We start from the raw sequence: 26,943 nt of genomic DNA, 5'->3' as shown, positions 1-26,943 counted from the left end.
GGCGGCGGGCGGCGGGCGGGCTCGGAGCGGAACGGAGAGGGCAGCGCGGCCCCGGCCCGGCCTTGCCCCCGCCCGGAGGGCCGCAGGTGGCGCGGGCCGCGGCCTAACCTGCCGCCCCTCCCCGAGTGGAACGGTCCGCCCCCCCCGCCCCCGGCGGCTTTGGTACGGACCGGCGAGGAGGAAGCGTGGGAAGAGGACCCCGAGGAGCCCGAGCAGGGCTCGCGCGACGGCGGCCGGGGCGCCCCCCTCCGGCCGCGGCCCACCTTCCCGCCACGGCCGCCGGGCGGCCATTAGCGGAGGCCGTTTTCCCGTCCTTGCCCGGCCCTCCCACCCCACCGCGCTCGTCCGCTCACCTTCCCCGCCACCCACGGCCGGCGCGTCCCCGCAGGGATAACCTGCGCAGGTGTGGTCTCGGCCAGCCCGGGGGTGGGGCGAGAGGGGAGCGCCGCCGGGTGGGCGGGGCGACGCGCCTGGGAGAGGAGCTGGGGGCCGCGGGACCCCGGAGAGGGAGATGGCACCGCACACGGGGCGGGGCGGGGGGGGGGGTGATTGCTTTTTTTTTAGATTTTAGATTAAACTGTCCATCCTCGTCCCCTATTTAAAAAAGAAAAAAAAAATGTTCCGTGGGTTACACGTATTGTAGATGCACTTTGTAGCTATCAGTTTTACCCAGCCGTGGAAGTCTTAATTTGCTTCCTTTCTTCACAGCTGATTCTCTAGTTTGGGTGAGCCACTGCCAAAAGCTCACACAAATCTCAGTCTGGTCCTGGCCACGCCTGTCACCCTGGATCTTGGGTATCTGACACTCTCCTATCGACAGCTCACATTGGCAGGCAGGGAGGCTGCCAGGGCTGCCTGGGAGAGCAGGGCTGCCGGAGAGGAGGCAGGCGCCCGACTCCCGGGGCCCTCCTGTGTGACAGCCAGTTTCTGCCCCATCTATGGCGTGCCCTTTACTCACTGCAGACTGCAGAGGCCTGACAGCGATAAGCTGATTAGGGCTGTAAAGCACCCCCCACCCACACCCACACTCCCACCCACCCCGTGAAAGGAAGCTAGTTTTATCACTCTTTCAAGCCTGGCCTGGAAAAGGAAGTACTAAAATCTCCTTTGCATTTCCTTTTTGCTCTGTCATCTCAGTTGGGCCAATCCCTGTCTTAAGCTTCTGCTTAAAAGGGGCGGGGGGGGGGGGGGGCAAGGAGAGGACAAAACTAATTTTGTAAGACCTTTGGTGGTAAAAAAACAAACAAACAAAAAAAACAGCAAACCCTACAGCTATGTCTTCCTTAACAGCAAGAGCCTGAATGCTTGCCCTCTAAGTTCAGGAACACGGCTACTATGCCTCTTTTCCCAGACTACTCTTACTCAAGGTAGTACTGGAAGTTCCAGCCACCGCAGTAAGGCAATAAAGAGAAAGAAAAGGCATACAAATTGCAGAGGAAGAAATAAAATCATCCCTATGTGCAGATGACATGGTTGTCTTCGTAAAAAGTGCCAAGGAATCTACTGAAAAACAAAACAAAAACAAAAAACCCCCCAAACCAAACCAAAACCTAACAACCACAACTAGAACTAGTGAGTTCAGCAAAGTCATAGGCTACAATGTCAACACACAAAAATCAATTGCATTTCTATATACTAACAATGACCATGTGTAAAGTGATATTAAAAACAATACATAATTTATAATCACTGCAAAGAAAATTAAATGTGCAGGTTTTCCCGTAAACATAAGCCTTCGTTTCCCTCCCAGTGCAGAAGGGATCCACACTTGAGAAACCATGTGCAAGATCTGTATGCTGAAAATTAGAATATGTGATTGCAATGAAAGAAGACCTAAATAAATGGAGAGACATCTCATGTTAATGTTTTGGAAGACCCAAATTAGTAAGGATGTCAGTTCTCCCCCGGACTGATCTCTACGTTTAATGCAATTCCTACCAAAATCCTAACAAGATTTTCTGTAGACAAGATGAGCTTATTCTGAAATTTATACAGAAAGGCATAGGCTGGAGAATAGCTAAAACAATCTTGAAAATGAACGAAGGAGGAGTAATCAAGACATTGTGGTACTGGTAGGGGGACAGACACAATAATCAAAAGAAACAAATAGGGAATCTAGAAATAGACCCACAGAAGTATATCGAACTGTTGTTTGAGGAAGGTGCAAAAACAGTGGTGTTGGAGGAAAGGTTGATAGGCAAAAAAATAAACCTTCACATAAGCCTCAGATCTTATACAAAAATGAGCTCAAATTGGGTCATGGACTTGAAAATAAGATGTAAAACTATACAACTTGTAGAAAAAAAAATCTTTGGGATCTCCTAGGCAAAGAGTAAGACTTGATATCAAGAGCATGATCCATAAAAGGTAAAATGAACAAATTGGACCTCATTAAAATTAGAAATGTTTGCTCTGTGGCAGACCCTGTTAAGAAGATGAAAGGACAAGAGACAGAGTGGGAGTAAATACTTGTAAAACCACACAGCCAACAAATGACTAGTGTCGGGTATATGTCAAGACCTTTCAAAACTCAATAATAGAAAAATAAAAGTCAGAATTCAGAAAATGGGCAAAAGATATGAAGAGACACTTCACTGAAAAAGATGAATGGCAGTAAGCACATGAAAAGATGTTCAACAACATCAGCCATTAGGGAAATACAGATTAAAACCACAGTAAGCTGTGACCACACACCTATTAGAATAGCCAAAATAAAAACAGTGAGCAACACCAAATGCTGGTGAGGATGACGAGAAACAGGATCCCTTCTGCATCACTGTGGGGACGGGAAGTCGCACCACAGCTCTGGAAAACAACCTGGTAGTTTTTTACGAAACCACACATACAGTTGCCATATGACACATCATTTGCCATCTTGGGCATTTATTCCGGGGAAACGAAGGCTTATGTTTACGGGAAAACCTGTATACCATGTTTCATTTGCAATAGCCCAAACTGGAAATACCAGATGTTGTCCAGCGGGCAAATGATTAAACAAACTACGTTACATCCCAACCATGGAATAGTCCTTAGCAACAAAAAGGAATGAACTATTGATACATACAACTACTTGCATGAATGTCCAAGGAATTAGGCTGAATGAAAAGCCAATCCCCAAAAGGTACATACTGTGTTATTCCTTTTATATAGCATTGTTGAAATGACAAGATTATAGAAGTGGAGAACAGATCAGTGGGTGCAGGGGTTGGGGGGGGGATTGGGGACAGAGGGACCTGTGGCTATAAAAGGCAGCATGAGGGATCCTTGTGGTGATGGAACCATTCTGGATCTTCACTGAATCAATGTCACCATTCTGCTTGTGATGTACTATATTCTTTCTCCCACAAGTCAAGCCATGCTGACTTAATTGTGTGGAGAAAATAACCAATTGGGTTTTTGTTTTTTTTTTTAAAGATTACTTATTTATTTACTTGAGAGAGAGAGAGCACAAGTGGGTGGAGGGGCCGAGGGAGAGGGAGAAGCAGACTTCCTGCTGAGCAGGGAGCCCGATGCAGGGCTCAATCCCAGGACCCTGGGATCATGACCTGAGCCAAAGGCAGACACTTAACCGACTAAGCCACCTAGGCACTCCGATATTGGGTTAATTTAAAAAAAAAAAAATCTTTATTGAGGGGCGCCTGAGTGGTGTAGTCAGTTGAGCATCCAATTTGTTTAAGCTCAGGTCCTGATCTCAGGGTCCAGTGTGGAGTCTGCTTGAGATTCTCTCTCCCTCTCTCTCTGCCCCTCCTGCTCATGCACTCTCTTTCAAATAAACAAATCTTTAAAAAAAAAATCTTTATTGAGATAGGATTCACATACCATAAAATATGTCTTCAGTATATTCATAGAGTTGTGCAACCATCTCTGTTTCCAACATTTCATCATCCCAAAGAGAAACCCTGTAACCTCTAGTGGTCACTGGCTATCACTCCCTTAACCCCTATTCCCAGCCCTAGGCAACCACTAACCTATTTTCTGTCTCCATAGATTTGCCTATTCTGGCCATTTCATAGAAATTTAATCATATAATATGTGGTCTTTTATCTCTAGCTCCTTTCACTCAGCATACTGTTTTCAAGGTTCATCCACTTTCTAACATGGAGCAACACTTCCTTTCTTTTTATTGCTGAATAATATTCCATTGTATGCATATACCACATTTTGCTTATGCATTCATCAGTTGATGGGTATTTAGGTGTTCTTCCCGTTTTGACTATTGTGAATATTGCTGCTACAAACATTCAACTACAAGGATCTGTGCGGACATATGTTTTCATTTCTCTTGGGTATAGACCCAGGAATGGAATTTCTGGGTCATATGGTAACTCTATATTTAACATTTTGAGAAACTGCCAAACTGTTTTCCACAGAAGCTGCACCTTTTTAAATTTTCACTAGCAATGTGTGAGGGTTTCAATTTCTCCTGCACTCTAGTTTTGCAAGATGTTACCATTGGGGGAAACTAGGTGGAGGGCACTCATCTCTTACAACTAACTGTATGTGAATCTACAATGAGCTCAAAATAAAAAGCTTAATTAAAAAAAAAAAGCACAGGGGTACATAGTGGAAGTGTCAATCAACCTCATTTTTGAAAAATCTATGTTTTAATTTCTTGTAGTAATTCTGGTATAATTGTAAAAACAAATCCCTAATTGGTGTTTATTGGGAGCACCATCAGTTTCACCTATAATCCAGATGAGTTGGGTTTTTTTTGGGAGGCAGAAATGGGCCATAAACAGGAATATGTGTGTCTGGAGGCAGTGAGCATGCAAACGTGGTCCTCAGACTAAAAAGTCCTGTACCCATTGCTGTGGAAGTTGGGAGAGAATGGAAATTAAAACAAATTACTCTGAGTTTCTCAGGCTTCACTCCACTTGATCATGGGTGTGCAGGAGAAGACAGAAATAAAAACGTTCCTGTGTTATAGGTTAGCGAGGCAGAATTTCTTTCCGGAGCTTGCTTTCACTTGGTGAGACATCTCAGGGATTAAACTGCTCTCTGTAATACACCAGGTCATTTTCAGGAATTTGAGGGTCTGCCGAGCGTTTCAGGCATGCATATACATGTCGACAGGGTCAAATGCGCGATGGATTAGTTAGCACAAATAATTTAAAGTTGGGGGCTGTCAGTTGCCCTGTCGTGGTGATATTTTAGGTGATGTTTTCTTAAAATCTCCACTGACTTATATGCCAGGCTCCATGTGAGCTATTTCAGGGAGACGGGGAAGCCAGGAAAGAGAAGGGTTTGGGCAACGTGCTGCATGCAGAGAAGGGGTTTGCATGTGTGATGCCATCTCATCTCTCTTGAGAACTAAACTGGCAGATCATAGTCGAGAGGAGATGGGTTTTCCTAGCTGGGCCTCGTGCAGATCGCAGTATTTCTACCCGTATTCTATAGGCTTCTACAGCGGGTCTGGGCGGCCAACCTCCAGCGTGATGGGAGGGAGCAGGAGGCTGAAGTTGAACTTTATCGACAGGATGCCTGAAAACCATGGAGCCATTACCAGTATGACTTGCTGGTTGGTGAGAAATGCTAAATTATTAAGGTTTGTCTTACATAACTGTGCCTAGGTGTATTCTGAACGACCATCGGACAGGAAAACCTATTCATGAAATGACTGCCAAAAAAGCTTTCCTTGAGGCACTGAGGTCGGATATGAGTTCACTTTACCTTTCATTTTATCTTAAATAGCTTCTGCAAGAAGTAAATCAACCTTAAATACTGGATAAGTAGCTCCTGAATAATTTAGCATGTGGAAACCTGCAGCTCTGCTGTTCCCGCACCTCCCCACCCCCACCCCCACTGTCTTCTTTGAACAAAGGCGTCCTCTGTGTGGAAGAGGAGGTAGGACGGGGCGCCCACCAGTGCCAGGACAGGAGCTGCCTGTTCTGCGACTTGCTCAGCTCTCGGACCAGCTTTGACCCTCCCTCCTCTGCGCAGACTACTTCTAAGCCTTAATCACAAGCTCCCAGCAAGCCTGAGCTCGGGACTTCTTCCTGGTGGTGTCCTGGAATTTTCTATGGACAACTCAAACTCATCCCTCGAAAGTAGCCCTGAGTCCTCTCCACCTGTCTACCTGTCCTCAGAGGCCGCCCCCCTGGTCTCCATCTCTGCTGCAATGCTCAGCTGGGCTTCCCCTGTCTCATCTCATCTTGTGCTGGAGCCAGACTGACCTTTTAAACACACAGCCTTGTTCCTGTTACCCCCCGTTTAGAACTATTCAATGGCTCTAGGGACCTTTAGGGATGCCTTGTGAGCTCCTTAGCGCAGAGCAGGGGTCGGATCCTTTCATTTCTTCATCTTATCTTGCCAATTTTCTCTGCGTCCCCCGCGCTTAGGCTCAGAGCACTAAGGGTTTGATCATTCTGGCCTCCCTCCCTACTTCTGACACTTGGCTAGTTCTCCCCATTCCTTTAAGAATGAGTCTTAAGGAGGAAGGCTCAGCCTTCACCAGGAAGCATTCCTGATTCTTGACTTCTTCTACAGCTCACCTGGTTAACTGCTTCTCTTAACCCACCTATTTCTTTCTACGAGGACTTAACACAGGGTTGGGATTTACTTTGCTGTTTCCCCAAATCCCGTAATCTCTGAAGACTGATCATCTTTCTATCTCCTGTGCCTGGCACATAGTAGGCGTTCCAAAAATAATTGAGTGAAGTGAATTGTTCATCCTTAGCAAATTAGAAAACGTGGCAGGTAAACAATTGATTTTGATAGCATCAATGGGCTCAGAGATGATTTCATTCCATTTACTCATGTTTCTTCTGGACCTCATTCCTATTTACCAATGCTTATAGCTGCTTTCCCTTGAGCAATGGAACTGACATTTAGAAGAAAAAACAAAGTGCCTGTGCTAAGAAGGGGTTGCAGGAAACATTTTTATTTTAATAGACTCCCTCCGAGGATGAGACTTGTCCACAGCACTCCACATCCTGGTTTGGAAATCGGTGGGGAGCTCAGCCAGCTCTGGTCCCCACCCCATAGCTTTAATTTCTGTTAAGTGAAAACAATTGATTTTTTTAAAGTGGTGTAGAGATTTGATAAAAACTCAAAAACTTAAAATATTTGACAGTATAACTATTAATTCTTCTGATCGATTTCAATCAGTGTATTTGGAGAAAAGGTTTTATTCATTTTGATAGTTTTCCAAATAACAATTTCAGATGCTACCAAATAAACTTGGTTCCTTCCTAACATTTACGTATGATTGCCTTTAGAGAGCATCTATTCCACAATATTTTTTCAGAGTGGTAACCAATTTTACAGTTAAAGTCTGCTGAAAATCTGTTTCAGACGATTAAATAAGAGATGAAGAAAATGAACTAAACAAACAAAAAAAGTCCCTTTTGCCTGGATTCTTTCTGTTAAACTATCTTCTAACTTCCAAAAAGTAGACAATGTTAAGATTTTGAAGACAGACATCGAGCAAATATTTAATATCTGCTGCAAGTCAGGCACCATGGTAGGTGGGTCACTAAAATATCTGGTAAGATTAGAAATTCACATCAAAGAAGGAGGAACCCTACACGTACATAGGGTGAGTCTGTAACTCTTCCAGTTCCACTTCTGTGGACCCAGGAGTCAGGGTCTGAAATATGTTTTTCTCTTGCTTTTAGACAAGTAGACCCAAATTTGGTTTTATTTTCTGCTAACCAAAATATTTTATTATTAGGTTTGTGTTTGACAGGATTTACTGGGAGCTAAATATATTCTATTCTCTTGATAATTCTTGTCATCCCATAATACTTTGCCAATAAAAAAAATAAGTATTGCTCAATAAGTTCAATTAACCTTTCAATTTTTAATGCATCAAGCCATAAACTTTGTGCTGGGTTTCTATTATAAAGCAACACAAAAGGGGGCTCCTGACCGGCTCAGTCAGTGGAGCATGGGACTCTTGATCCAGGGGTTGTGAGTTTGAGTCCCACGTGGGTGTGGAGATTACTTAAAAATAAAATCTTTAAAAAAAAATAAAGCAACACAAAAAATGATCTAAAGTCACAGGAAGGCTTTTTCACGGTTCTCTACTCTTTCCCTTACAACTGGCCTACTTGTTAGCCCTTTCCAGAACAGACCACTGATAACAGTTTTTGTCTTTTTAATCCCTTCATTTATAGAAACTCTGGCCAGAAATTGGTGAAAAGTTACAGAAATGATTAACAGACTACTTCCATTTTTTCTGCTCTGTTCTACATAAAGTGCTCAGAAGGAAGTCCAATAGTCAAGCTGAAATCAAAGGGGCCTGGTTAATGCTTCTGTTGCGTCTTCTGCCCTTGGCTCTGGGGAATTCAGTGATCTTTATTTACTGTTATTTATGGTGTTACATAGCTATCAGGAGGATTGATGTGAACGGGGGGGGGCGGGAAGAGGGGGGACACAGAGCCGACCAACTAAATGCAGATGCAGGATCTGCATACCGCAAACTGTAAATCAAAATGTTAAGAAAGATAGAGTCTCTTTCTTATTGATATAATTTACCTACAATAAACCGGATCCATTTCAAGTGCACAGTCTGATCAGCCAACATAAAACCACCACTACAATCAAGATACAAAATATTTTTATCACCCGGAACGTTTCCTCGTGCCCCTGCGTGGTTCATCCCTCCTTCCTTCTGCCGTTTCAGGGCCACTGGTGGTCTCGGTTTTGCTGCCATAGATATTTTACAGAATTTTATATACATGGAAGCATTTGGTAAACACTTGTTTGCACCTGGATTACTTCACTTAGCATAAGGATTTTGAGATTCATTCACCTGGTTGTGTATAACAGTCCTTTGTTCAGTTTGCTGCTGAGTAGTGTCCCCATTGCATGGATCCGCCATATTTTGCATTCACCTGTTGATGGAGCTTGGGATGTTTCCAATTTTTGACCATGGTGAATAAAGCTGCTATAAACAAACAGTCAAATCTTTGTGTGGACACTTTATTCCTCTTGGATAAATAGCAAAGGGTAGAACGACTGGGTTATATGGGAGGTATACGTTTAACATGAGAAACAGCCAGTTTTGCATATTGGCTGGATCATTTTACCTTTCACCATGTGAGAACTCCAGTTGTTGCATATCCTCATCAAAACTTGGTATGGTCCTTTTGTTTTTCTTTCTTTCTTTTTCTTTAGTTATTCTAGTGGGTGGGTAATGGTTTCTCCTTGTGGTTTTAATTTACGTCTCCTTGAGGCCTGATGATATCTTTTTATGTGTTTATTGGACATTCATGTATCTTCTTTAGTGAAGTGACTGTACACATCTTTTGCCCACTTTTTGATCGGACTTCTTTTGTCCACGTTGAGTTATATGAATGTGGCAGGAGACTCTAAGATGGCCCCTGATGATCCCCACCTCCTGGGACTCATGTTCTTGTGTAATTCCTGCTCCCTGAATGTAAGTTAGATATAATGACTTGCTTCTAACCAACAGAACAAGCAAAGGTGATGGGATATTGCTTCCATGTTTAGGCTACATGAAACTGTGATTTCTGTCTTACTCTCAGACTCTGTCCCTCGCTGGCTTTGATGAAGCAAACTACCATGTTGGACAGGCCCATGTGGCAAGTAACTGGGGTCTTCTCTCCAACAGTCTGCAAGGAACTGAATCTTGCCATCAACCACATGAGCTTGGAAATGGATCCTTCCCCAGTGGAGCCTTCAGGTCTGACCCTTTGTCGGATACACGTATTGTGAACATTTTATCCCATTCTGTGCTATGCTTTTTCACATTCCTAACCATGTCTTTCAGAGAGCAAAATTTTAAAATTTTGATAAGATCCAATTTATCCTTTTATGATTCATGCATTTTGCATCCTAAGAAATTTTTGCCTGCCCCCCCAAGACTGTGAAGATGTTCTTCAGTATTTCCTTCTAGAATTCTTATATTTTGACTTTTGTATTTAGGCCTCTGATCTATTTTGGTTTAATTTTTTTATTATGATGTGTGGTAAGAGTTTAGGTTCATTCCCCCCCCCCATGCTGATATCTAGTTGTTCCATATTGTTTATTAAGAAGACTTATGTTCCCCAATGAAAATAAAAGTTAGCTTCAGCATTTATCTAAAATCAACCTACCATACATCGGGCATCTAAGTCTGGCCTCTCCATTCTGCTCAATGATGTATATCTATACTTTTGTCATGACCGCCCTTTCTTGATTATCGTAGCTCTGTGGTAAGACTTGAAATCATGTAATGAGCATTCTCCAACTTCGTTCTTCATTTAAAAAATCGCTTTGGCTCCTCTAAGTCCTCTGCATTTCCACATACACTTCAGAATAACAAGAAGCCTACTGAAATTTTGGTTGGGATTGCGTTTGATCTGTCAGTCAATTTGGTAAGAATTTACCTCTTAACAATGTCAGGCCTTCCAATTCAGGACCATGGTGGGTCCTTCTGTTCCTTTGTGTCTTTGATCTCTCTCAGTCATCTTTTGTGGGTTTCAGTGTAGAGGTCCTACATATCTTTTACTAAATTTATTCCTTAGTATCTTAGGGTTTTTTTTGATGCTTTTGGAAATGAAATTGTTTTTCAGATTTCATTTCCCAATTGTTTGCTGCTAGCACATAAAGATATCACTGATTTTTGTATATTAGCTTTGTATCCTGTGACCTTGATAAATTTACTTGTGAGTTCTAGTGGCTGTTTTGCTGGTTATTTAGGATTTTCCATGCAAGCAGTCATGTCATCTAGTGCCTCTTACGTTTAGTTCTTTACACTGTAGTTCCGTGACATGGTATCATTCTATCTATTCTTATGTGTTTTGTGTGTTATATGTACATTCTGATTCTTAGCTCAATGTGTCATTTTATTTATTCCTTGATTCAGAAGAGATAGTATTTCTCATACTCTACAGCATGTTATATATGTAATTACGGATTACATAAATAAGAATACATGTGTGTATATGGGCATGTATATATACGCACATGTAGTCCCCACTTTAGGCTCAGCTGCATACCCCGTATTAGCACTGTGTACTCCTCAGAGTGTGGCACATTGCACTATGTTGTGCTGGATACGACTGACTGTCTACATAGCATCCATTCTTCTACCACCTTCTTTCCTAGAATAAGGCCCGAATTTTGTCACAGTATATACCCTTTCCTTACATGAGTCACGATGGTGACAATCTTTCTTACTGTCCCGGAGTAAAAGGAAGGGCTTACGGCTGAAGAGAGCTGGCGCCCGCACGCAGGCACGCACAACCTCGCCCCACCGCAGCTTGCCACGGAGAGCACAGGGCCCTGCCTGCTACTGAGGACCAGCCTTCAGCGGAAGCCAGTGCCGAGAAAGAGCTTGGGTCCTTGGTGACATCACCGAGCAGACCTGTATCTCACCCTGCCTGGAGCCTGTCCTACTTCTGTACCTGTACCATTTCTGTTACTTTACAGCCAAAACATCCTACATGATATTTGGGAATTATATTAGATCTAGGCCCTGCCCTCAGGAGGTGATATGCTAATTGGGTGGAGGTTTTAGCCTAATTGTGAAAACTGTATTTCTGTCAAAAATTACAAAGGAGGGGCGCCTGGGTGGCTCAGTCCATTAAGTGTCCGACTCTTGATTTCCGCTCAGGTCATGATCTCAGGGTTGTGAGACTGAGCCTCTCATTGGGATCCATGCTCAGTGGGGAGTCTGCTTGAGATTCTCTCTCTCCCGCTGCCTCTGCCCCCGTCTACCCCCTACCCCTGTTCTCTCTCTCTCTCTCTCTGCTGCTCCCCCATCTTGTGCACGAACTCTCTCTCTCTAAATAAATAAATCTTAAAAAAAATTACAAAGCAGTTTAAGTAAAAAGAAAACACACACACACACATACAAAAACAACCAACTCTAGCAACAGCATAGCGTATGCAAATGCTAAGGAACACTTTGAGAGGTAAGGCTTCCTTTAGGAGACGTATTGAGGCAGATTGGAAGGAAGTGAGGGGTGGGGGAGCACTTCAGGTGGTGGCCACAGCAGAGGAAAAGCTCTAAGGGTGAAGACACTGGCAGGACACAACAGGTGAATGGCCTTTATCCGAGAGCGGAGTGTTCTTGTAGAGAAATTAGGGACAGATCAGTGGGGACCCCTGGGAGTCAAGGGGATAGAATTAGATTTCATGAGGTAGGACTCGAGGGGCGAATGTAATCTTCTCAGACTGTTTGGACAATATCAGAAGATCTTAATGCCGGTGTTGAGTGGAAAGGGATGGATATGGGAGAGCCTGGAACCAGCAAGAATGTTTATGATGTTTTTACAATGAATGTAAAAATCAAGCAAGCTACTCTGAGAAGTATTGCAGAGATTAAAAAAAAAAGAGTTTGGGCTTGATATTTCAGTGGATCAGGAAATAAATAGAAGACACTAGGATATCGGGGAAATTGACAGGATGAGCCTATTTGAGGTAAGAAGAAAGGAGAAATGCTGGGGTAAACCAGCAAAATTTCCGATGTTGATTGGCCGTCTAAGAAGTACCCTTGGTAGGTAACTAGGGTCGCGATGATTATGTGAGTGGAGCGGGCGGTGTGTGCCGTGTTGGGTGAGAATGACAGGGCCTGGATTCATCAGTTCTGCTTCCCAAACTCCAGTCAGGTGCCATTTCATCATATTTCCATGCAACCTGTACAATTATTCAAAATTGACTTTAAAAAAATTAGTCTTTAGGCAACAATTCCAGGAAATTGTAGGTATGGATGTTCTAGATATATTTTTTTCCAGATACACAAATATGTAGCTATTAAAATGTTCTTCCTTATATCACCTAAAATCATCTTGCATACCCTAGGGGTATTCATCCTACACTTTGGGAAAACTGCTCTAGGAGAATGAAAGAAGTCAGCACCGAGAGCCAGAACTCCAGGGTTGGCATCCACACGGGCAAAGGGGGATACTTTCAATGAGAAGACAGGGTCCTCTCAAGGAAGCAAGAAGAGAAGTCAAGAGACAGAAAGAGAAGAGACACATTTGACAAGAAGCAGCTCCTTGTCACTCAGCACGAGCACATCTACTACAAGTGGAATATGAGAAACCAGCCTGTAAGAAACCAAGCCTAAACCAGTGGTTCAAAAGCTGCAGAGTGTGACCCACTCATGGGTAATGGAAGTAGTTTAATGGGTCAGGAGTGGCGTGGTTTAAAATGAAATATCATTGGGACACCTGGGTGGCTTGGTTAAGCGTCTGCCTCCGGCTCAGGTCATGGTCCCAGGGTCCTGGGATCGAGCCCCGCATCGGGCTCCCTGCTCAGCGGGAAGCCTGCTTCTCCCTCTGCCTACCACTCCCCCTGCTTGTGTTTGTGCTCTCTCTCTCTGACAAATAAATAAATAAAATCTTAAAAAAATGAAATATCATAGACATATCAATTTGCATTGAGGGGGATCATTGTTTCAAGAAAGCTGTCTTAGTTATATGTACATGTGTGTGAGTCGTGGGTCAAGATTTTTTCTTACTGTAGTTTTTAGTCATAAAGTGGATAATAAAGGAAGATGGTGTATAACTCCTGAAGAACCCTGGGTTGGAAGATTTAGTCATACGTGTGGGACATGAGTCACAGGAAGTGTTGTTTGTCACTAAACATCATCGAGTTTCCCTTCAACACAGAGTAGCTGGTATCTATAAGGACTAAGTTCGGCCTGAGGGAAAAATGATTTCAACTCATTCATTTTTTAAGGCACAATAGAGTGAAAAATGAATCTGGACCAAACTCTTCAGACATGTCAGTTGGCACTTTTTAAAGGTATTTTCAGGTATATAGTCTACATATCTGGGAGAAAGCCTGTGCACACGCGTGCACGTGCACACACACACACACAAATATGGGAGTGGCAAAGAATAAAGGCGACTTAGCATTTCTCCTTTTATCAAACATGAATAATTTTAAAGGAAAATGGTAATGGCTTATTATTTTCCTGCTGAAACGTGGGTGGTTAAGAACCCTTTCCCTCCAGGGAGTGGCTTGCGTGTTAAGATTAGGTCCAAATGGGGGACAAGGTTATGGTCCTAAATCCTATGCAACTCCTCAGTCCCTGTCTCTGTCCGTGGAATTCTGAGAGATGTACGGGTCGCAGGAACACCTTGCAACAGCAGCGAAACACCTCTGAGTTATACTGGTGGTTCTCAAAGCATGGTCAGAGGACTCCTGGGGGTCCCTGCAACCTTTCCAGGGAGTCTAGGTCAAAACGTCTCATGAGAACACGAAGGCGATATCTGCTGTTTCCCCACCACTGCCCGTGCCCCATCGAAGTCTGCGCCCTGGAAAACTCCAGAACCTCATCTCACACCGAGCTGGTGGCAAATAACACTAACCTTCCACTGCGCGGGAAATAAGCCAGTTTCACTTAAGAGCATCCTTGAGGGTGCAGTAAAATTTATTCATTTTAGGGGCGCCTGGGTGGCTCAGTCAGTTAAGGGTCCCACTCTTGATTTCAGCTCGGGTCATGATCTCAGGGTGGTGAGATCGAGCCCTGCGTCGGGCTCTGTGCTGGGCATGGAGCCTGCTTCAGATTCTCTCTCTCCCTCTCCCTGTGCCCCTCCCCACCCCACCTCTCTCCCTCTCTTAAAAAATTTTTTATTCATTTTATTAAATCTCAACCCTTTAATACGTGTCATTTTAATATTCTGTGTGAAAAAACAAGAAGTACACATAAAATACTCGTGTTTCAAGCTGCAATACGATGGTATTCTTGAAGAAAAACATGCGTGTGGTTGAGCTGCCTTTTAAATGAGACATTGAAAAACCAACAAACTGTAGTTTCTCAGACTTGCGTATTTGGCAGACATTTTTTCCGAAATGAACAAAGGGAGCCTGTCACTTCAAGGCAAACAACTGACCATATTTGTTGCCAACGATGCAATGTTTTCAAGCAGAAGTTAGAATTTTGGAAAAGCTGGGTCTGTCATAATGAGCTTGACAGCTTCCCAATACTTAGAGACTTCTCGGAAGGAGATGGGTGGTGTTATTAATAAAGGTGATTTTGCTTTTTGAATACTGTGTAATGAAATGGGTCAACATTTGGAAGATCTGCATTAGTCAGTGACCCAGTATTTTCCAAATGACCAATGCATGATATTACAAAATCATGCATGGGGTAAAGATCCACTCACAGTGCAGGAGAGATGGGTAGATTTTAATGTAATAGAATAGATTCTGTTATGTAGGCTGTGAAGATTTATTAATATGGCTTCAGATTCCACATTGCAACTAATGTTATAAGAAACTACTACTTGTCCAGAAGACTATCCACAATTTTCTAAGAGGCTATTAAAATACTCCTCGCTTGGGGCACGTAGGTGGCTCAGTCAGTTGGGCATCTGCCTTCGGCTCGAGTCATGATCCTGGAGTCCTGGGATTGAGCCCCGTGTCGGGCTCCCTGCTCAGGGTGGAGTCTGCTTCTCCCTCTGCCCCTCACCCCGCTGGTGCTCTCTCTCTCTCTCAAATAAATAAATAAAAATTATTAAAAAAATAAAATACTCCTCCCTTTTCCAACCATATATCTGTTTGAGGCTGAAATTTCTTCTCATACTTCATCCCAAACAACATATATATGGCAACAGAATGAATGCAGAAGTAGACAGGAGAGTCCCACTGTCCTTTCACCCAGGTCTTGACAAGATTTGCCATCATGCAAAGCAATGCCTCTCTTCCAACTGTTTTGAATAAAAATATGTCTATGGTAATATGTCGTGAGTTTATTATTGATCTTTTAGATAAACATATTTTCAAATTGCTCAGTTTTAATTTTTTTTCAAAGACTTTATTTGAGACAGAGAGAGTGAGAGAGTGCAAACAGAGGGGAGGGGCAGAGGAAGAGGGAGAAGCAAGCGCCCCGCCAAGCAGGGAACCCGATGTGGGACTCGATCCCAGGACCCCAGGATCATAACCTGAGCCGAAGGCAGACCTGAGCCACCCAGGCACCCTCAGTTTTAATTTTTAATATGGTAACTGTCAATTGATGAGACCCACACAAATAAAAGCCCAATGGGTCCTCACTAATCATGAATGGAAAAGGGTCCTGACACCCAATACATCTGAAAACAGCAGACTGACTGCACGACAGCCCAACCTAACTCAGAAATAACTCCTGCACTCATAAAAATTAAAGGAAATACCCGTTTCATCCTCTTCTCCGGAGTTGAAGGCCTTAGATTGTGTTAGGTAGGCATTTCTTTCTATTTTTATTGAGAGAGTCACTTTGATTATTGAAAGGGAAACTCTTAATCATCACCGTAGCGCCCAGCACAGCTACCATCCAAATTCACAGCACCTTTTATGAACCAATGAGTCCCGTCCTTTTTATCCCACTCACATAACGCATCATTTTTTTCAAACTCCTATGAAGTTTGCTTGTTGGAAAAAAAAAAAAAAAGACATTAGCTTCTTGCCTAAATGCTTTTCATTGTACGTATTTTCCAGGGCGAGGCATTTTCAGCTACTGTGGTGTTGACCCCGCTTCCTGTGCAGAAGGTCAAGGTGACCGCTCAGCTGCACCCCCACCACTCCCGCCCCCACCGTCCACACGCAGTTACCTGCCTTTTGTGTTGTGTCAACATTCAAGGCTTAACATTGTCATGACTCTGCGAATCTTGTGCACCGCAGTCAAGCTGCATCCTGTGCTATGATCCACCTTCCTTTCTGTCCAATTTAATGCTTTCTGGGAGTTAAATTTTCAATGTGTCTATCACGAAATCATCCCCAAACTCGGCCAAAGCCAAAACTCTTCTCTCAATGTGATCAGATACATAAGGTGATCTGCGGGTTTTGTTCTTTGCTTGGAGACGCTGTCCCAGGCTCTCTAGGCCTGAGAGGCCATCCAGACCCGCCATGTGGTGGCCTCTCCCTCCGCCATCAGTCTGGGCATCTTTCCTAATGCCCGGGTCTTAATTTCTGCCCTTATCGTGAGGGACCAGATGCTCCAGGAACTTCCCCAGGAAAGGTACATGGGGGTGATTTATTTGAGACCTTGCAGGTCTGAGAATGGCTCTCAATTTCACATCCTGCCAAAGCCCCAACTTTGAAATCATCTGCCCTCCATTTTGAAAGCCTGCCCCGTTCGTGGCCTTTTAGCTTCTGCTGTTCTGAAGTCTGACTCCGTTCTGATTTCCAGTCTCTCCCTCCTTTTAAGTAAACTCTGTTTCCGCCTCCTCTCTGGAAGCTTTAACTCATTTCTTTAGCCCTGCTGGTTTGAAATTTCATGATGCTGTGTCTTGGTGTAGGTCTTTTTTCTTTTTCCTGTTTTTTTTTCTCCCCTTTCTTTTTGTTTTGTGCTGGGCATCAGTCTGGGAACTCATGCCCTTCACTTGCTCTCCTGATTCTTCTCCTGTCTTCCTTGTTCTTCCTCTCTGGACTCGTAGGATCAAGAGGCTGAGCCTCCTGGACTGATGCCCACATGCCCTCCCATTCTTCCTTCCTCCCTCCCGCCTTCCTTCCTACTTAGCTTCCTTCCTTCCTCCTTCCTTCTTCCTTTCTTCCTTCTTTAAATCAATTTCTGTCTTTGCCTTTTGGGTTTACTTTCCAGGAGATATGCTCAATTTTATCTTCTTTTTATTTTTTAAAAGATTTTATGTATTTATTCGATGGAGAGAGAAAAAGTGCACAAGTAGGGGGAGGGGCAGAGGGAGAGGCAGACTCCCCACTGAGCAGGGAGCTGGATGTGGGGCTTGATCCCAGGACCCTTGGATCATGACCTGAGCTGAAGGCAGACACTTAACTGACTGAGTCACCCAGGTGCCCCTCAATTTTATCTTCCAGTGCATGTGTGTATAGATATATATGTGTATTTGGTTGCATAGTTTTACTTTCCCAGAACTCTTGGTCTTGGAATACCCCTTTTCAATCTTTAGAGCCTCCTGCTCTTACGTCATGGCTGCAGTATCCTTTGCTCCCTTTTTTGCTTTTTCAGACTTTCTTTTTTTCTGTTTGCATTTGTCTCTGTCTTTCATAATAGTTTCCTCAAATGCCTGGTTTTCTTTGGCTGCATATTTAATAGGAAGACCCTAAGAAGCTAGAGCAGAAATTAGGGCAGAAATTAGGAGGTCTGTACGTGCGGATGGGAGTCAGAGACGGGCGGGCTTCTCCATAGTGAAATGGAAGTGGCAAGCTGAAAGTTTCAGGGTCTGCAGATCTTTTCTCTAAAGAGAAATCCTCCTTCTCTGCGTGGCTGGGTGCACATGAGAAAAACCCTGCTGCCAACATTCTGGAAGCCAAGCAGGGATGCAGGAGGGCCCATTAGTCCACCTAGAGGCTTTTACTTAATCTCTTTTTGGAACCCATCTTCCATGAGCAAGTACTCTTCTTGTGAGGGCAAGTATCTGGGATTTCTGTGTATTAACTTTCAAACAAACTGGCAGCCTCATCTTCAGAGATAACCAGTGCCTTCGAGCCAGAGTCCCCACGCTCCCATTTCATTTGAAAGTGAGTTTTTCAAGAAGAGCAATAATTAAAAATAGAGGCATTCATCAAAAGAAGCCTTTAAATGGGGCGCCTGGGTGGCTCAGTCGTTAAGCGTCTGCCTTCGGCTCAGGTCATGATCCCAGAGTCCTGGGATCGAGCCCCGCATCAGGCTCCCTGCTCAGCGGGAAGCCTGCTTCTCCCTCTCCCACTCCCCCTGCTTGTGTTCCCTCTCTCGCTGTGTCTCTCTCTGTCAAATAAATAAATAAAATCTTTAAAAAAAAAAAAGAAGCCTTTAAATATAGCAATGAAGTCTTTATGGAAGCAAAAGAAAGCCAATAAAGCAATGTTGACAAGATCACAAAAGCCACACAGTGTGGCTATAAATATCACTCCAAAGCTTCTTGAGTTTACCTGCTTGTTTATCGAAGGCCTTAGCCGGCACCTTTTTATTGCTTGGCTTTTAAAATCTGTGGCTTAGTCTCAATATTCTCTGCAGTTTTAGACTCTCCTGAAAAGAATGCAACTTGAAAATTCGCACTGTATTCCTGGAGTGGCCCTAAATAGTGTTAAGGGTTGTTTTTTTGTTTTTGTTTTTTTTAAACAATCAATTACAAGATTTATTTTTAAAAAGCTTAACATGATCAGGGCGCCTGGGTGGCTCAGTTGGTTGGGCGTCTGACTCTTGGTTTCGGCTCAGGTCATGATCTCATGGGTTATGGGATCGAGCCCCGTGTCTGGCTCCTCGCTCAGCAGGGAATCTGCTTGAAAGATTCTCTGCCTCTGTCCCTCCCACCCCCCAAGTAAATAAATAAATCTTAAAAAAAAAAAAAAAAAAAAAGCTTCATGATCCTTAGCAACTCGAGACCTCCCTCCCCTCTCCTTCCTGGAACCGACACCAGCAACTGGTCACAGTGTCTGGGTGTCTGCTGTTGGGTTGGTAGTGAGGGCTCTTTGCAAACGAGGCAACACAGGCTCGGGAGCGGCCAGGAGAACAGGGCGGCAAGGAGGCTCAGGAGGCGTGCAGCAGTTTAGATTTCCAAAGCAGAACAATTATTCAGAGTAGAAGGAAGAGCGATCCACTTGAGGTATCTGGAGTGTGAAGAGGCAGGTTGCTGAGACTTGCCATTTTTCCCCCAAACTTCGTCCTTGGTCTGACATCTGCGAGCGTGCCTGAGGCAGGAGATGCAGACAAGCAGGGGAGGAGGAGGAGGAGAAGCATCCAGAAGCTCCAGGTCTGGTCCTGCTATTGTGAATTCACTCATGAAAATGAAATTATTCCCAAATTTCACCTGAGGAGAGTCACCCGAATTATCAGTATTACTTAGAAAATAGGTGAACCAGTAATTATATTTTTATTCTTCTCCTTCTGTGTAGTTTCCATGGGCATTCATAAGAACAGCAACAGTCTTATACTTGTAAAGGGGCCAAAGTAAGAGAAATTAGAGTGCTGGTCTCCGGGCAGCCTTGTGCCACTGTTTGGGAGGCACCAGGCCCAAGAGCATGCCGCCAGGCATCACTCTCCCCGGGTTCTCCTTTAAAAGGACACATTAGAGCCTAGCTGATGCCTCCTTGGGGTCATGAGCCGTTGTCAGTGACCTCTCCCACAGCTGCACCCAAACCATCATCACCTTGAACAGAGTGTGTGCAAAGTAGCTCTCTGGAGGAGAAATCCACAGGCATCATAGCAAGGTGGCCCCTCTTGGACTAGAACTTACTCTCTGAGAGGCAGGTCAGCATGGGTAAGGAGTGCAGGCTCTGGAGCAGACCACCTGGGCCTAATCCTGGTTCTCTCACGCGAACGTGCTATGGATCCCTAGCACCGGCTGCCCCACTTGCCAGGCCTAGAGCAAAATGAAAACACGGGCCCCTTGCTCAAAAATGAAGAATTTCAAGATGACAATAGATAGAGCTTTAAAGCAGGAAGGGGCCCTCGTAAGCACAGGGCAACTGCATAGGCCACATGCCCACGGAGCTGACTGTGCCTCGGTGTCCCCATCTGTACGACAGCGGTCCCACAGGACCTACCTTGTGGGGCCGTGAGGGATATGTGAGTTAACTAACATAAAGCACTTACACCAGCATTAGCCAGAGCTCAAGACATTACCATCATGCGCCCACATAGCCTCAACTTCAAGTCACACCATCTCGAACATACTGTCCAAATTTGGCGAAAATCCAGCCAGCTAGTTCTCTGTGATTATGGTGACAGACAAATCCAGTTTTATAAATCTGATTAACAACAATATGGCCAAGGGTGATATGCTTTTTAAATCCTGGGATTTTATCAGTGGATAAACTCTGATGACTGAAGACTCAGTCTCATCCAAAAGCCCGAGTAGCACCATATTGGGCTTCACTTTTGAGGATAAGCTAAAAAAAATGTTAAGCACATCCTTATGTATCACGGACACGGAGAAATACACGCATTGTCTGATGAGTCAAGAAAAACTGGAAATAACTAAAAGTTTAAAACAGATGACAGTACCAGATACGCCTCCCGACCGTGCAAAAAACCACAGCTTAGTTCACAGGCAAGGATCTCAGTCCAGCAATATACTCGGCCAAGCATAAATCTTTGAAAGCTGGGATCCATGACTAAGGATCTGAGGAAGGGGACGCCATGTCTTGGAGAGCACGTGTGAATCAAGCCAGCATCAGCCTTCTCTTTCATTGTAGTTTCCTGCCTTAGGAAGGGGAGGTGACTTGGGGCACCTGGCTGGCTCAGTGTGTAGAGCAGGAGACTCTTGATCTCAGGGTCATGAGTTCAAGCCCCATGTTGGGTGTGGAGCCTACTTAAAAAAAAGAAAACAAAGATAAAAAAGGAAGGGGAGGTGACCTGGTTGCATCGGGCGAGTGTTTTAATGCAAGTAACATCACAGAATTCAGAAGCCAAGTATGGGCAAAAATCTCAAAAGGGTATTATTCATCAGGTGTTACTTCTTTCAGGTAAGACTTCTAAGACGGATGTCAAAGTCGAAACAGGTGCCCAAAGCATAGAAAAAAATGAAGAAAGCAAGTTGTGTGGATGGGAATAAGGTGTATTTGACCTCAAAGCTCATGCCCTTCGTAAGGCCTGCAGCGGTCCCGGTTGCAAGTCCCGGCTCTGCCACACGCTGGCTGGGGGTCCAGCACATCCCTCTCCGAGGCGCGTGCCAATGTGGGGTTCTCCCCTCTGGCTGGTTGCCAATGAATGATCGCTGCTCTTAGTGTGGGGACTGCTGTTCGGTACTGGGTCTCAAAGGTAGGTGTCCGTGTGCACCATGTCTCTACTAGTTATGAGTGGCAAAGTCTCGAGCAGATTACTTAATTTTTCTACATCTTGATTCTTAACCTGCACAATAGAGATGAAAACGCCTCCTTTGCAGAGCTAGCAGAGATCTGGCCGGGATAGCGTATGCCTGGCTCCTAACAGGCATCCACAAGTGGGTTTTGACTGCACCCCTAATTTCATAATCTGCAAACCAGGCAGGAGAGAGTGACTGTATTGTGTTGTGAGGATGGGAAGTCAAAGAACTTGCACTGGGTGTAAGAAATCAATGCGCCGAATGCTTATTGTTTTAAAGAAGGAATAATAAACGATATTATATTCAAAGAACGGTGGGTAAATTTGTTCCACAGATCCCAGAGCACCTATTGTCATCCTATGCGTTCTCCAAATCCACTGAAGATCATTTTAAGACTGAAAAATGACACTTAAAAAAAAAAAAGATTTTATTTATTTATTTGTCAGAGACAGAGAGAGAAAGAAAGAGAGAGAACACAAGCAGGGGGAGCAGCAGAGGGAGAGGGAGAAGCAGGCTACCTGCTGAGCAGGGAGCCCGACACGGGGCTCGATCCCAGGACTGTGGGATCATGACCTGAGCTGAAGGCAGACGCTTAACCAACTGAGCTACCCAAGTGTCCCTGAAAACGACACTTCATAAATTATTTGCCACCAAATGCGCCTTATCTAATTGAATACTGGGCTAAGAACACATGCAGAAACACTATGAAACAGGATTATCCCAAACCCACAAATGAGGAACATGTTATAAGATGATTTTAACTAACCTACAATGAGTATCACGAAGCATCTAGAACAGTGTGTTATAATCATTCCACCAAGGTTATTTCTGGTGTAGATGACTAAGGAGCTGGTTTATATTATTTCAACTGCTGTGCATTTGTGTTAAGGACCAAACTGGAAATAAGGCACAGGATCTGATGGTCTTCTGAGTCAATTCAGAATGTAATTCAAACTGGAGAAGAGAATGAGGTATTACTGATGGTTACAGAATTTCTGGTGCCATACTGAGGTGCATGAAGATCCTGCTTGATTCTCTAAGCGCTGGGGGAAATCTGGTGACGCAGCAATCAACCACAATCCAAACTAACCTGTTGCAGTGCTGTTGGAACGGAAATAAAATTTGACCTTATTCTATGCACTTAACTATTCAACGGAATATATTTGTAAATACAACTCGATCTTCTCCCATTTGGTCTCGGTGGCTTATTTAAAAAACAGTCTCTTTATATTTTTTGTTTTGAATAGACCTTCTTTTATTACTTGTGTTTGTTTTATCTAGGCAACGTATTCCGTGTTCTACTTCAGTTTCTGCCTCCTAGTTCTCAGAAAAATTAAAAAATGACTTTGCTTTGTTGAGGGGAGTAGGTACACCTCCCTCCATGTAAGTCAGGCCAACGAACTAAATGCTGGAGATGCTCTAAGTCCTCGGAGCTACAGGCCCTCTATACTTGCTTTTACCATCTTATAAACAGGTAATGGATGAGTTTTTATGTTGACTTTATGGCTTTTCCTGTCATATCACACAGATACCTTAACATGAGGGGCCCTTGCCCAGTCGCCGCAGACGCATGCGAACCTAATGCATAAGTCAAATGCAGTCTACAGTTTATGCCCAGTGGGAAATAGATGTTTTCTTTAATTGCCCATTTGTCAGATTCAGTAAGTGGGTAGGCAGAGCGATAACACAGCCCCATCTATGGACACGTGTCCCGAGAGCAGGAAGGATCGCAGACTCTTTCTTTTTTTTTTTTAAAGATTTTATTTATTTGACAGAGAGAGACATAGCGAGAGAGGGAACACAAGCAGGGGAAGCGGGAGAGTGGCCCAGACTCTTTCTTGAACCACTAACACCAGGTCTCTATTTTGAAGAGAAATTCTGTCGTTATTTCAGCATGCAGTGCTATATACAGCCCCCTGGGGGGGGTACACGAGGGAAAATCCCGAATGAATAAGTATATTTTTTCCACTAGTGGAAAATTATTTCTGCAATCATTCTTACATTCTGGAAAAGAATAAACTATATTGATTTTACATCCCAATTCTAGCATCTTCAAATACGGGTAGTGAGCACGTAAATTTGTATTTGGGGATCCTTCCCCCAAACCAATCCTCAATTGCCAGACGTGATAAAAGTGAAAGGCCAGAATCAAGTCCACGAACAAGGACAGATCTTTTTTTTTTTTTTTTTTTTAAGATTTTATTTATTTGACAGAGAGAGTGAGAGAGCACAAGCAGGGGGAAGCAGTAGAAGGAGAGGGAGAAGCAGGCTTCCCGCGGAGCAGTGAGCCTGATGCGGGGCTCGATCCCAGGACCCCGGGATCATGACCTGAGCCGAAGGCAGACGCTTAACCGACTGAGCCACCCAGGCGCCCCAAGGACAGATCTTAAGAATGGGAAAACGTGTTCCTTTCATTCACCTGCTCACCTGACTCCTCAAAGCGGCAGCTGAGTCCCCGACCGGCAGGCAAACAGCTCTGGAACCCCTGCGGCCTCCCGGTACCCAAGTGTTGTATACTAGGTTTTTTTTTTTAAAGAATCTGACTGCTAGTGAATAAGTCTCATGAGATTGTACTATCTTTTTTTTTTTTTTTAAGATTTTATTTATTTATTTGAGAGAGAGAGAATGAGAGAGAGCACATGAGAGGGGTTAGGGTCAGAGGGAGCAGCAGACTCTCTGCCGAGCAGGGAGCCCGATGCGGGACTCGATCCAGGGATTCCAGGATCATGACCTGAGCCGAAGGCAGTCGCTTAACCAACTGAGCCGCCCAGGCGCCGGAGATTGTACTATCTTTTATCCAAATATCACTACAATCTCTGACGGCTTTGGGTATGTTTGTTTGTGGGGTTTTTTTTTTTGTAACTTTCTTTTTTTCTTTTCTTTTTTAAGATTTTATTTTATTTACTTATTTGACAGAGAGAGAAAGAGAGAGAGAGCACAAGCAGGGGGAGCAGCAGAGGGAGAGGGAGAAGCAGGCTCCCTGCTGAGCAGAGAGCCCGATGTGGGACTCGATCCCAGGACCCTGGGATCATGACCTGAGCTGAAGGCAGACGCTTAACGACTGAGCCACCCAGGCGCCCCAAGGGCTTCGGGTATGTTAAACGTGCTCTCCAGGCTACATGTAATATTTATCGTTTACTGGGTTAGACCCAGCGGTCTGCTTCATAATTTGAATAGTATAAAGTAATATTTAATATGGTGTGACCACCAAATTTTATGAAAATGAGACCTTTAAAAATGACATCCTCCTGACAGCCAGACTCTGTAAACTGAAGACAGGGGCCTGATGACCACATCAGCGGAGTGCTCAGGCTTAAGTCTGACATGTGTCCACGGCTACGGCTGTGTGTACGAGCGCACAGCGAAGGGCAAGCAAAACATGCCCCAGCACAGTTCATCTGTCTCGGCATGGCAGAACCGTGTGCAAAGTTTTTCTTCCCTTTATGCTTTTCTTTTTATAAGCAGGGGAATGTTATTATTTAAAAATTTTCGAATTGTGGTAAAATAACATAAAATTTGCCTTCTTGACCATTTTTAAGCGCACGGGTCAGTCGTGTTAAGTACACGCACATGGTTGTGCTGCCACCAATCTCCAGGACTCCCTCATCCCAGAGGGATGCTATTTTTTTTTTAAGATTTTATTTATTTGACACAGAGAGAGAGAGCACGGCAGGCAGAGGGAGAAGCAGACTCCCCGCTGACCAAGGAGCCCGATGCGGGGCTTGATCCCAGGACCCCAGGATCATGACCTGAGCCGAAGGCAGATGTTCAATGGACTGACCCACCCAGGCGCCCAGGAATGCTATTTTAAAAAGAGATAATAAAAGACTTCTCCAGATGTACCTAATTTTAAAAATTAAATGCAAAGACGGCCAATGGAACAGCATAATCAGACTAACCGAAGGTAATTGAATAGCCTTTCCAATTTGCAGATGAACACATGATAGGCAATGGGTTTTTAATCTGCTTTTGATACAATGCGAGAAGAGGAACTCGTCAGCCGAGGCGTAGAGATCATCCTGGAATTTACTCTGTGTAGTTCCTTAGAGAGTTGTTCCTGAACCGCCTCTAACCATGCTCATGATGTGCAGATGTCCTTCGTACTCAGGACTCCACCCGATGGTGCCCTAGGGTTCTGTGCTCAGCCTCAGAAATAGCAGGAAGACAACACACCGCCTCCTGAAGCGGGTGGAGCACTGCTGGGGAGTTTGGGTAGTCACTCATTAACAGGTTACACACTGCAGTCTCAGACACCTGTCGGAGGAGGCTTGTTCTAAACTTTTCCACCATTCCAGTGGCTCATTTCTATGGAGTCATTAAGCAACACTATTAATACTGGTGTTAGGGTCTGTGTCGCTGTTGTACCAACAACACTTCACCAGCCCAAGTTAATGCTTTTCTGAGTGCGGTGGGTTAGAGGACAATCCTGGTTCTGAGCTGAAGGAATTCCCATCTAAATGCAAATCAAGACAAGCCCGTCTAGACTGCATGAGCAGGTACAGTAATTTTTCCACCATCTAACGTTCAGCCCCCCAAATGCATTTTCATACAGCTGTATTGGTGAAAAGTGTCCCTCATTAGAATGAAGTTCTGGGGGCGCCTGGGTGGCTCAGTCGTTAAGCGTCTGCCTTCGGCTTGGGTCATGATCCCAGCATCATGGGATCAAGCCCCGCATCGGGCTCCCTGCTCAGCGGGAAGCCTGCTTCTCCCTCTCCCACTCCCCCTGCTTGTGTTCCCTCTCTTGCTGTCTCTCTCTCTCTGTCAAATAAATAAATAAAATCTTAAAAAAAAAAAAAGAATAAAATTCTGCTTGCTTTCTCCGCTGCATCAGCAGCTATAAAGGTAAAGGTGTTCAGAGTCTTGATTTCTTTGATTTAATGCATGGCCCGTAAAAGGGACAAAGAATCATTTTTGAACATCTGCTTCTCTGCCCCAGGCTTACATATCCAGGCCCCTGGAATCAAAGAATGTGTGGCACAAACGGAGTTAACTTTCATCCCAAGATCTACTTCCCCTCCCAGTTTAAGGACGCTGTCATCCAACATTTCATGCCAGAAACTGGAGAGTCACCTCGAGCCCTCCTCCCACATGCCATGTCCCTGGGTCTTACCCAGGCCAGCCGATTTTATCTGCTACATGCCTTCATAATTAACCCCTTCCTCTATGTCTTCACTCCTGTGGCCTTAATTCAGCCCTTTGTTGTGTCTCACTGGACTACCGTTGTCCTTTCTTTATGGGTCTGCTTGCTTAGTCTTCTGGAGGCTTCCTCTGGCCTCTAGCCTGTCCCTGGAACAATCCTTCTATT

The 26,943-nt window shown here is 44.4% G+C and overlaps 1 protein-coding gene across 11 annotated transcripts in view; it reads right to left on the bottom strand.

Moving 5' to 3' along the window:
• Positions 1 to 26,943, bottom strand: part of PRKAG2 (protein kinase AMP-activated non-catalytic subunit gamma 2) — a 252,372-nt gene that overhangs the window by 54,043 nt on the left and 171,386 nt on the right. Inside the window, exon 1 of one of the 11 annotated variants that reach the window (XM_032394372.1) lies at positions 354 to 432. The exons of 9 other annotated variants lie outside the window; for them this stretch is intronic. The gene's annotated coding sequence lies outside the window, so the exon portion shown is untranslated. Of the gene's footprint in view, positions 1 to 170; positions 228 to 353; positions 433 to 26,943 lie in introns of those variants that run through there. One more of the 11 variants, XM_032394373.1, reaches the window with a different exon arrangement.

This window comes from Phoca vitulina, unplaced genomic scaffold (assembly GCF_004348235.1).
Source record: "Phoca vitulina isolate PV1807 unplaced genomic scaffold, GSC_HSeal_1.0 scaffold80, whole genome shotgun sequence".
NCBI classification, from domain to species: domain Eukaryota; kingdom Metazoa; phylum Chordata; class Mammalia; order Carnivora; family Phocidae; genus Phoca; species Phoca vitulina.
The sequence above is the reverse complement of the archived record's forward strand: the minus strand, read 5'-3'. Positions and strand labels throughout refer to the sequence as shown.